General features: G+C 45.6%; 1 long non-coding RNA gene across 3 annotated transcripts; it reads left to right on the top strand.

Moving 5' to 3' along the window:
• The first annotated feature begins 1767 nt into the window (after positions 1–1767).
• LOC120298546 lies at positions 1768–7047 on the top strand. Of its 3 annotated transcripts, none has more exons than XR_005554129.1 (3): positions 1768–1819; positions 5665–5875; positions 6454–7047. It is a non-coding gene; the product is annotated as an uncharacterized LOC120298546 (long non-coding RNA). The 3 variants fall into 3 exon arrangements; XR_005554130.1 differs by lacking the exon at positions 1768–1819 and adding an exon at positions 2901–2962; XR_005554131.1 differs by lacking the exon at positions 1768–1819 and adding an exon at positions 3367–3400.
• Positions 7048–7863: the final 816 nt, after the last annotated feature.

Below are 7863 nucleotides of genomic sequence, written 5' to 3'. Positions count from 1 at the left end.
ACTTGTGTTTCATCTAGCCCTGCCTTTCTCACGATGTGCTCTGCATATAAGTTAAATAGGCAGGGCGACAGTATACAGCCTTGCCGGACTCCTTTTCCAATTTTGAACCCATCAGTGGTTCCGTGTCCAGTTCTCACTGTTGCTTCTTCACCCGCATATAGGTTTCTCAAGAGACAAATAAGATGGTCTGGTATTCCCATCTCTTTAAGAACTTGCCACAATCCACACAATGAAAAGCTTTAGCATAGTCAATGAAGCAGAAGTAGATGTTTTTCTGGAACTCCCTAGCTTTTTCCATGATCCAGTCGTATCGCGCTTCCCTGTGTTACACCTTAAGAGGTTGCTCCTAAAAGTGCACCCCGCTCGCCCCCTTCAAGCAAACCCAGATGTTTTTATTCAAGAATAGTTTTGTTTGTCCTGCCCTTCTTTTTCTTTAAGGAGATCGTACGTATGTAGGTTTGTATTTGGGCTTGGTGTTTCTAAACTATATTTCTTAGAGATACCTATGTATTAATATAAGCGCAATATCAAATATCTATTTGAAATATTGTGTATTTTTATTACGAAACGATCAATATAAAAATAAATGTAGTTTATTTTGAAAAAGTATATAACCTATCGTTCCCTTATAGGTTTATCATTTAAAGGATGGATAAAAGGGGTGAGACGTGAGAAGTTGCAACTAATGGCAGTTATTAATTTGTTCGCCGTCCATCTAACTTGGTAGGCCTTCGTCTATTACTAAGGTGTTAATACCGTTAATAAAGATAGAGAATACGGTCATTTTAAAATGCCATTAAAAAGGTTTATTTCTTTGGGTGGCCGCAATACCCATTTTTGACTAGAGGAGGGCACAGTTTTCTGTCCCATAGCTTTGGCTTGGAGTCCATCCTAAGCCTTTTTAATGGCCTCCATCCTATAGCCAAGGCAGGGGTAGGCAACCTTGGCTCTTTGATGACTGGTGGACTTCAACTCCCAGAATTCCTGAGCCAGCCCTGCTAAGGCACGGAAAACTGGTCAAATCAGATACTGTGGCCAGAAAAATAAATAAACCTCTTTAAGATGATTATTCTTGATTATTAAAACCTTATTAATATGAATAAGCCACAATAGGCCTTAACTCGGTTTAAGATTGGAACCAGGATTTCTTCTGCGCCCGTGTGGCACCGACCGGGCCCCCCCCCCGTCGCCACGTTAATGTTAATCATAAGGCGTTAAGAATAAAAATAGAGAAGAGTAAGCTTCAAATGCTATTCAAAAGTATTTATTTCTTTGGGCGGCAGCAGTACCCGTTTTTGACCACAGGAGGGCAGTGTTTCCCGTCCCATAGCCTTACCAGGGAGGCCGTCGTAGGCCACTTGCCCAGGATCGGGACACCGAGAAGCTAAGCCCCAAAGCGCAGAGCGTCAGCCAAAGGGTCGCCACTCTATGCTCCTCCGAAAGGGACGGGCCGCTTCCCTCGGCCTTCTGCGCATGTCGGCCGGCTGGTTCTTCACGAGTAATCTGCGAGAGGCCCTCTCTGGACGGCGGGCTTCCTGCCCGTCGGTATCGGCCTTCCCCCAGGTGCTGCGGTAAAAGAACCTTTCCATCATGTCCGACTTCCGTTCCTTCGTTCTTAGTCTTTCCCCCTACTTCCTTTCGGGTAGACCTCCTCAGCATGTCCGACTTCCTGTCCGCGCAAATTCGCCGTCCTCCAGGGTCGTTGAATTGCGACCTTCCCAATATGGCCGACTTCCGGTCCGTTCTTCTTAGTCGTCCTTCCACTTCCTTTTTTTCGGGGACCTTCTGGGCAGGGCGGACTCCACGTCCGATCAACGAGGTAAGCCTTGAAAACCCCATTCAAAAGGCTTATTTCCCTGGGCGGCCGCAATACCCGTCCCATAGCATTTACCAGCGTAGGCCTTTTCCACGGCCTCAATGCCGCTATCGCTAAGGGAGGGAAAACAGTGCCCTCCCGTGGCCAAGCCGGGGATAGCAGCCACCAAAAGAAATAAACCTTTGAAAATGGCAAAAGGGCCTCCCGTCGCCCTATTAATATTAATAAGAGGCTACTAATAAAGACGGGGGAAAATAAATAGCCTTAAAATCCCATTTAAAAGCTTTATTTTTTTCGGTGACCGCAGTACCCGTTTTTGACCACAGGAGGGCACACTTTTCCGTCCCGTAGCATGACCATCGAGGACGACCACGATGTTCCCAGTACGGCCGAGTTCCTGTCCATCCGCCGAGGCCGTCCTCAACTTCCTGTCCGTTCCCTGCTTTTTCCCGTGCTCTTTTCTGCACTACGTTGACGGAGCGCACGTCTACCGGCGAGGCCTCAGGAATGAAAAAAGGAAGCCTGCTACTGCCTCAGGTGAGCCGAGCCATCCCCGCATTTCCTGATTCCAGAAAGATACCGGCTTTCTCTGTTACCTAGTTAGCGGTGGATCCCCACCTTCCCCCTCCCCCGCCTCCTCCCCGGCCACTCGTTTGGTCCTCTCCCCTAAGATGTCCGCCTGGCCGGTCCTGGCCTTTCGCCGCCGGTGTCTGTAAAAATGCGACCGAGAACCGGTGGCGGCGGCGGCGGCGCCGGAGGTTGCGAGACCTGGTCTCTTTGCGCTCTCTTTCCCTTTCAGCTATAGGGGCTAAATTGGGAACGTAGAGACGAAGTTAGCTTGTTTTAACAACACACTTCGGGGTGGTTTACGCGAGCTCAGCCGCGGCTTCTTTTTAGCTCCTTTTTAGAGGCGGGGCCGGCGGGACACGCTCCAGGCTTTTGGCATCCGGGTCGGGAAGGGGGTTCCGACCCGTCTCGGGGGTCTCCTCGAAGGCTGCCAAGCAAGGCAGCCGTTGAATGGTGTTTTCCCAGCGCCCGAGTCCCGGATGTAGAAGAACCAGTCGTATCGCGCTTCCCTGTGTTACATCTTAAAGAGGTTGCTCCTCCAAAAAGTGCACCCCGCTCGCCCCCTTCAAGCAAATCCAGGTATTTTTATTCAAGACTAGTGTTGTTTGTCCTGCCCTGCTATTTCTTTAAGGAGATCATACCTATGTAGGTTTGTATTTAGGTTTGATATTTCTAAACTATATTTCTTAGAGATCCCTATGTATTAATCTCGGCGCAATATCAAATCTCTATTTGAAATTGTGTGCATTTTTATTAAGAAACGATCAATATAAAAATAAATGCAGTTTATTTTGAAACTGTGTATAACCTATCGTTCCCTTCTAGGTTTATCATTTAAAGGATGGATAAAAGGGATGAGACGTGAGAAGTCGCAACTAATGAATGGCTTTTATTATTTTGTTCGCCGTCCATCTAACTTTGTAGACCTTCGTCCAAAACAAGTCAGGGTTAGGAAGGGTAGGAGATTTCTTCCTTTCCTCTCAAGGTTGCCGTAAACAGCCCACCCACCGCCCAGAGGTAAGAGAAAGGTAAAGCAGGTCTCTCTGGGGGAAGCAGGAGACCCGGGTCTTTGCAGAGACTTGCAATTTTGCTAACTTCCCCCAGTCACAGCTGCATCGACTGATGTAGCGGCCAGGAGGAAGGGTGGGGAGGAAGGGTGGGGACGCCTGCCGGATGAAAGCTTCAGCCTTTTTGGAAAAGGCAGTGGAGAAAGGAGGTCACGCTCCCTCTGCCAAATGGGTGACCCCCCCCCTTTCTGTGGCTGTTAAGAAGGAACTGGGGGAAAACAGATAAGTTGTTCTTGAGGATTTTTACCCCCCTTTTTTGCAGCTTCAGTCGAGATAAGGATTTGCTTTTAAAATATTTGGGGTTTTATTTTTCCTTTCGTTTTTTTCACTTTGGTTTCTCTTTTTTTTCTTTACGTTTCTTTTTTTTCTTTTTTTTTTTTTTTCTGGGGTTTTATTTTTTTTTTTGCCTTTCTTTTTGCTTTGCTCTTTGTCATTATTTTTTAGTTTGTTGTTCGTATTCTTTTTTTTCTTTAAGTTCACATTTTTTTTCTTTTATTTTTTTTCTTGCTCTCCTCTCTGATTGCTTTGCCCTTAGTGTTAAAATGACTCTGAAAGCGGGATGGAACTGGAGGAAGGTTGGGAGCCCAGTAAAAACCGCAAGAGGCAGTGGGAAACACGGTGGGAGGTTGCGATTACCACCGCTCCTCTAAATATTGCAGTTTTGGTGGGAAATAGCAGGAGGTAGGGTTCCTCTCTTAGGAAAGCTCAGGTCTTTCAGATACCCCATTTAATCCATTTTCTTGCTGCAGAGAGAGATTCTGTTAAATTCTAGCTGGAACTCCACGTCTCTTATTCTGTTGGTAGCTGCTTTGCTTAGGTTGGGTGTAGCCTAGGGATATTTAAAAACAGTGAGGAAAGTCCACAGGAGGCCCCCTTATGCTCCCATCGCCTGTTTCCTGGGAGAGGGGAAGTTATTTATTGAGACTAAAGCGGTCAAGCCCTCTGGGAAGAATTGAGTCTTACGGTTAAAGAAGGAATAGCAGTCACAAAAGGAAATAAATCCTTTTAATATGATTTTAAGATTATTATTATTGATCTATTGAAGTTATTGAATGGTATTAAGGGTCAAAAAACAGTGCCATCCTGTGATTGAAGCAGGTAGAGGAGCCATTAAAAAACTTTTCAATAGAGGAGAATAAATAAAGGTCAAAAGTGAAAATATGTCTATAATAATGTATAATAATATGAATTATTCTTAGTAAGAAGTAGAACATGTAGGAAGAAAAATGTAAATAAGAAATAATGGGGCTATAAGGACAAATATTCTAAAGAAGAATAAGGGGGAAATGTAAATATTAGATTACCGGTACGTAATTGCTGTAAAAAAAAGGAGTATATATTGTATGTGTATGTGTGTTATATTTTGCTTTGTTCTGTTTTGTTGGTTAAAAATAAAAATTAAAAAAAAAATTTTCAATGGCATTTTAAGGTTATTCTTTATTATTAAAACCTTATTAATATTAATAGGGCATAATAGTCCTCCTTAACTAGATTTAAGGCTTTTGAAGCAGATTTCTTCTTCCGCGCCTGCGTTGCAGCAAACGGGCCTCCCCTGGCCCTATTAATAAGGTGTTAATACTGTTAATAAAGATAGAGAATTTAAAATGCCATTAAAAAGGTTTATTTCTTTTGGTGGCCACAATACCCGTTTTTGACCAGAAGAGGGCACACTTTCCCGTCTCATAGCTTTAGCTTGGAGTCAATGGTAGGCTTTTTTTAATGGCCTCCATCCTATAGCCAAGGGACAGAAAACTCTGTCAAATCAGATACTGCAGCCACAAAAATAAATAAACCTCTTTAATGGCGTTTTAAGATGATGATTATTCTTTATTATTAAAACCTTATTAATATTAATAAGCCACGATAGGCTCATTCCCATCCCCTACTACACTTGACTTGCAATCACGGTCTACAGGCCATGTGGCAAAGTACCACAAGTGGTACACATACCACTGGTTGAAAACCTCTGCTCTATAATTATTAATATCAAGGCTTCTAATAATACAGATGCAAAAGAATAACCTCAAAATCCCGACTGTTCTGTTCCCTGAACCTGTCTTGCCCTCTCCGGCTGTAAAACGGGGCCCAGGGGCCATTTTACAAATGCAGATGGGGCAACTAAGCCTGAGAAAGAATCCCTGAAATTTATGTTTCCAACATATGAACTGTATCTCTATGTTCCCAATTTGGCCTCTTGTTTTTCTCCCTCTGAAGTGGAAAGGGCACAAAGAGACCCAGCCTCCTAGTCTCTCGTACCGGCATCCAGCCGCCTGCTTAGGGACAGGAAGTCGGCCATGCCGAGAAGGTCGTTCTGAATGGAAGTGGAAGGACGGCCACAGAAACGGACAGGAAGTTGGCCCTCCCGGGGAGGTCGGTGTGTAAGACAGTGGAGGACTACTGCGCATGTGTGACTGGAAGTTGGCAGGTAAGGTTGATTTCCTTGTGTGGCTGCTATTCCTGCCTAAGGCTGCGTTCTGATGACTTTGCCCCTAAAATAACAACATAGTCTTTCATATCTTGGGAAAGCCTGACTTTTTTGCCCTCTTTTGGGCAAGGAAAGAGTAGGGCCTCAGGTTTTTAAGAAGAGACTTGACAACCATTTGTCTGAAGTGGTACTATAGGCTTTCCTGCTGGACTACAAGACCTTCCACTCTATTGTTGTTATTGTTGATCTCCCAAAGCAATTGCTCACTGTATTTTCTTCTACTGTTTAGAAGGAAAAACATAACAGAAAGGAGAAACTATTCTCCTTTTAGCCGTTGTTTTGTGGTTAATTCAGGGTTCGGGGGAAATTTGACCGGCTCCTCTGGTTCAAGCCTGTGCTCCAGCTCAAAATATGGAGTTGTGTTGTTTTGAGAAGGCTGTGCCAATAGCAACTGGGAGGTCTTGTGGCAGGATTTGATTCTCTTCACCCCACGACCAGCTGGTAAAAGCAGGAAATTAAACCGATCAAGAATTCTGGTGATTTGTTATGATTCCTACAACTCAGTGCTTTTTTCTTAGGTCCTAGGAGTAGGTAACCCAAAACACTCGAAGAGCCACTTGGACCCATTTACAACCGAAAACATCTTTTATGACTCATGGACTTCTACTCCCAGAATTCCTGAGTCAGCATAGCTGGGCTAGCTAGCTCTCTCCTGCCCTTCCTGCTTCCTGCAGAGACGCAGCAAAAGGAGGAGTGCCATCCAGTAAGCTTTTTAGCTCGTCGGAGAACACTGTGAGTCCACTCTCTTTTTTACACACACACACACACACACACAGAGAGAGAGAGAGAGAGAGAGAGAGAGAGAGAGAGAGAGAGAGAGAGAGAGAGAGGAGGGGGGAAGCACAAGTGCCTCTCTCTCTGTCTGCAGAGGAGGCTGGGAGCCGCAGGGGAAGGCTCAAAGAGCCATATGCGGCTCCAGAGCCGCAGGTTGCTGACTCCTAGGGGCACTCAGAGTACACCTTTGATAAAGGAATATACATAATAAGCAAACACGTATAAAACTGAGTTTAGTCAAAGCAGCAAAGTCTGCCCTCTTGTGGCCAGTGTGTGCTGTAACGTTTAGCAAAGAAGCCCTGAAGTGGCTTATTTTTATTCTTTCATTTCCTTCCTTTGATGGACGCTCAAAGCAGCCACAGAAGAGGCTGCTGGGAATACAAAAGATAATTGCAGAAGCTAAAATTTCATTTCTAATAGGGCACTGAGGAGGGCAAAACAGGGACTGCTGCCCTCCTGTAGCCAGGTAAGTCCATGGCATTTTTTCCCCAAGGTACAGCAGAAAAGGTTACTGGATAGATTAAATATAGATTGGGTGTCAAACTCAATTTCACTGAGGGCCGCATCAGCATTGCAGTTGCTTGGGGGGGGGGGGCTGGGGTGTGTGGCCAGAGTGGGTGTGGCCTACTGGGTGGGTGTGCATGGAGTGGGTGTGGCCTACTGTATCTTAATTCTACACCAGTCGCGTCAAGGGTGCCTGTGGGGGTCTAGGCAGGAATGGGACAGATCTGAGGGTCTCTGGCAGAAGGGGGTGGGACGGGGGCAAGTGCCAAGGCATGGTCCACTGGGGCAAGTACCAAGATGGCCACCACAAAATTGTACATTGGCTCCCAGCCGGCTGGGGCCAAGACAGCGGGCTCCCTCACTGTTTCCAGGGTGGCTTCGTGGGCCACATGAAACCACTTTGCGGGCCGCATCCGGCCCCCGGGCATTGTGTTTGACATGTCTGATATAGATGATTAATAGGTGAGAGAGATAATAGATGAGAGAGGGAGAGAGAGAAATCTAAAACATTTGTTATATAAAGCACAAAAAACTTCATTGGAAGTTTATTTTGGTAGAACCCCCAAATCCTGACAAAAGATGATCCTCGGTGATTTCGGCACAGGGCAGGAGCACAAGGTGCCTAACAGGTCCAAGCTCCTGACCGCAGG

This window comes from Crotalus tigris, unplaced genomic scaffold (genome assembly GCF_016545835.1).
Source record: "Crotalus tigris isolate CLP2741 ecotype Arizona unplaced genomic scaffold, ASM1654583v1 scf7180000024096.22544, whole genome shotgun sequence".
NCBI lineage: Eukaryota > Metazoa > Chordata > Lepidosauria > Squamata > Viperidae > Crotalus > Crotalus tigris.
This window is presented reverse-complemented; position numbering and strand designations above follow the sequence as displayed.